Below are 4,131 nucleotides of genomic sequence, written 5' to 3' on the forward strand. Positions count from 1 at the left end.
AAAGTGAATTTGCTCTGTAAATCTTCACCCAAATAAAAGAAATAAATTAATTAATTAAAAAAAAGAAAAAAGAAAAAAAAGAAGTATGTGGCATCAGGATTGGAGGAAGACTCATTAACAACCTGAGATACGCAGCCGATGCAATTTTGCTTGCTGAAAGTGAGGATGACTTGGAGTACTTACTGATGAAGATTAAAGACTACCATCTGCAGTATGGGTTACACCTCAATATAAAGAAAACAAAAATCCTCACAACTGGGCCAGTAAGCAGCATCACAATAGACGGAGAAAAGATTGAAGTTATCAAAGACTTCATATTACTTGGTTCTACAGTCAACACCAATGGAAGCAGCAGTCAAGACATCAAAAGACATATGTATTGCATTGGGCAAAGCTGTTGCAAAAGACCTCTTTTGAGTGCTGAAGAGTAAAAGATGTCTCCTTGGAGACTAAGATGTGACTAACCCAAGCCATGGTATTTTCAATCTCCTCATATGTATGTGAGAGCTGGACAATGACTAAGGAAGACCAAAGAAGAGTTGATGCTTTTGAGTTGTGGTGCTGGCAAAGAATGCTGAAAGTACCGTGGACTGCTTAAAGAATGAACAGTCCTGGAAGAAGTGCATCCAGAATGTTCACCTATTTTGGTCATGCTGTCAGAGGGGACCATTCTCTGGAGAAGGATGCCATGCTTGGTAAAGTGGAGGGTCAACAAAAGAGGAGAAGGCACTCAACAAGATGGATTGACACAGTGGCTGCAATGATGGGTTCAGGTATAGTTGGGATTGTGAGGCTGGCACAGGACCAGGCAATATTTCGTTCTGTTGTGCATAAGGTTGCTATGAGTCGGAGATGACTCGATGGCATATAACAGCAACAATAACAAGCAAGAGGTACAATAAGGAATTACAAGAATGTTTGACAGTATCAAGTCCTAGGGTACTGGGAGGTTACCTGAGGCGAAAACAAAATTTGGAATCAACTGAGCCTAGATCTGTGTAGAGGAGACGGGCTAAATTTTCACATCAGTTCCCTGTAAGGACGCCATTGGACTACATTTCCCATACTCCATTGCAAGGAACCACGTGACTGAGTTCTGGCCTGTTAAATGAGGGTACAAGTAATGTGCACCATTTCTAAGCTTGACCCATAACCCGTCTGGGCAAACCTCCACACGTAGTCTCTAGCCAGCCAGATGCAGAGAGTCAGTATAGGATTGTGAGGCCATGGGATGGTAGGCCCACTAGAAGGAGTGATGGGCACATAGAGGAGGCTTTTCCCCATCCCCCACCTTCTTTGTAAAACAGTTGGCCTATAGTAACTAAAACACTCTCTTTCTCTCAATTAAGTAGAATGACATCTTGAGACAGTATCTTAGAACTAATTTCTTATCAATAGTTTATAGCTATTCAGCACTTAGTGTGTGCAAATGCTTCTATAGTGCTTTTCATGTATAGTTTCTTTAAATCCTCCATAATAACTCAATAGCAGCAGTGCTGTTATCCCCATTTTACACTGAGAGAGCTGGCTTGCAGAGGTCATCAATACTTCTTCTTCTTCTTTCTTTTTTTTTTTTTTAAAAAAAAACCTTTTTTTGAGATTTGGATACTATTTTACAAAGCAGATTCATTTTACATTCAACAGTCCATACAAGTTTTGTTTTGCGACACTGATTACATTACCAGCATTATAGCAGCTCCTCTCCCACTTCCTCTCTGTTGTTACCCTTTCCCTGTGTCCTTCTTGCCCATGCATTCCTTCCTCCCTACCTTTCTCCCTGTGCAAATGCTGCCCTTCTGATCTCCTATGGTTGATTGTTCTATAAGGAATGCTTCTCCCTGGTGTAGTTGTTCAGCTAGTAGTCCTGTCTATTTTTTGGTTGAGAGTTAAGCCCTGTGAGTGAGTTCAATTCCAGGCCCAAAGGGTAACTGGGAGCATAGTCTTGGGGGTTTCACCAATCTCTATCTGACCAGTAAAACTGGTCTCTTTTTGTGTTTTGTAGTTTTGTTCCACATTTTTTCTCCCACTCTATCCAGGATCTCCAATTTTATCCCTTTCTGAGTGTTTGGCATTGGTAGCTGGGCACTATCTAGTTCTGGTCTCAGGGTCACATAGGCTGAGGTTCTCCTGGTCCATTAGCCCCTTGGACTGTTTACATTTATCTTTGATTTTCTTCACTCTTCTTTGCTCCAGACAAGAAGAGAACAATAGTTGTGTCTTAGATGGATGCTCACAAGCATTTAAGACTCCAGGCACTACTAACCAAAGTAAGATGTAGAAAATGTTTTTATGTGCTATACTGTGCCAATTGAGCTTAATGCCCCCTAAGACCATGGTCCTGAGCCTCCAGGCCTAGTGACTCAGTCCCTCAAGGTGCTTAGTTGTGGCTAAGAATTTATCCTAACTTTGCTTCCTGTTAGCTTTATACTGCATATGAACATTTTTATAGCACATACAAATGCATGTACATATGTAGGAATATCATCTGCCAAACGTATGTATGGTAATGGGTATATTCTTGTTCACCTACCCATACCTGCTCTTCTTGCCTGTCTATCTATGTATCTACCCATAGATTAGAGTTTGCTGTTACTGATAATGTAGTAGTGTATATGCAAAAGTATTTAGCTTTATTGTTTGTTTGTACACCTCTCTGTGTCTTCCTTTTCCTTAGTGATATTGTGCTGGTCACAATGCTTTTGTCATATTGCCTTTCCCTTCATCCAAATCAATACCCCTTAGAGTTCCGGTAAGATGGCTGAATAGGCAGACAAACTACATAAACCCTCTTCAACAAAGAAAAGGAGAACCAATTAACACAGATACAGAAGATAATCCTGGAGCCCTGAGCTTTGACAGGAAGGATACAGAAGTGGATTAAACATCAACTAGTAGAAGAACCTGAATGAAAACACCAAAAAGGAGACATACAGAGAATTGTGGTCTGTCAGCGATCCTGATGGCACAGACAGCTTGGATATTGCCAAGTGGTGTTAGGACCTAAGAGTTAACCTAAAAATTGGTCCCACTAGCCAGGAGCTGCATGGAGGACTGCACTGGTAGCTGGTGAATATAAGGGGAAGCAGCGAAGACGGAGACAGGCTGAGTTGTGGACTTTTGGCTGTCCAGAGGGTACAGCCATTTGAATGTTTACAAGTGGTTCAACCATTTTGTATATTTAAAGTGACAGCATTCTCTCAGATTCCAGGGACCTAAGAATAGGCTCCACTTGCTGGGACCACAAGGACATTCCAGACACGAAGGACTAGAAAGATGCGATATTCCCCTTGTTACTCTTATACCCCACACCCTCTTGGTGAATGGAGGTGTGGCCATCCCTCACTCCTACCCACCTTCTGGGCTGGCAGGAGTTCCATCTCAGTCTGTGTGCTCTGATGGAACCTGGGTGCCCTGCCCCGCCCCCCGCCCCAATTTTTTTTTTTTTTTTAGTTTGTTTTTGTCTGTTTTAAATTATTATTATTTTCATTTTTTTCATCCTTATTATTATTCTTTCTTCTTCCCTTCCTAGGTTCTAGTTTTCAGCTTTTTCTCTTTTCCTTGTTCTTGGTTCCCATTTTTTTCTTTCTTGTGGTTCTCCCTATTCCTTGTTTTCTTTTTGCATTTTTCCCATTTTTTTTCTTCATTATTCTCCTAGTCTATTTCCATATTCTCCCCTACCCAGATATTATAGGTTCCCCCCCATTTTCTATGCATATTTCTTTTGACTTTTTAAAGTATTTCTTTTTATTTATTTATTTATTGTGATTTGGGTGAAGATTTACAGAGCAAATTCACTTTCCATAAAGCAGTTCACATATACTGTGTCTCATGACATTGACCACAGTTTACCATAATGCAACAGCTCCCCTCCCACTTCCTCCCCATAGTTACCTCTTCCCTGTGTCCATCACTCCATGGACTCCTGCCCTCTGAGCTGTCTCCCTGTACATAAGCAGCCCTTCTTTCTCCCATGATTGTTCTCTCCAAGGAAAGTATCTACTTGAGGTAAATGTTCAACTCATATGCCTGTCTTTTCTTTGGCTGGAAGCCACAGGTGTGGGTTCAATTCCAGACCTGAAGGGCAGTTAGGGGCCATAGTCTCAGTGGTTCCACCAGGCTCTATCAGACCAG

The sequence above is a fragment of the Orycteropus afer genome, unplaced genomic scaffold (assembly GCF_000298275.1).
Source record: "Orycteropus afer afer isolate SDZICR_OR568_19922 unplaced genomic scaffold, OryAfe1.0 scaffold00056, whole genome shotgun sequence".
In the NCBI taxonomy this organism is placed as follows: domain Eukaryota; kingdom Metazoa; phylum Chordata; class Mammalia; order Tubulidentata; family Orycteropodidae; genus Orycteropus; species Orycteropus afer.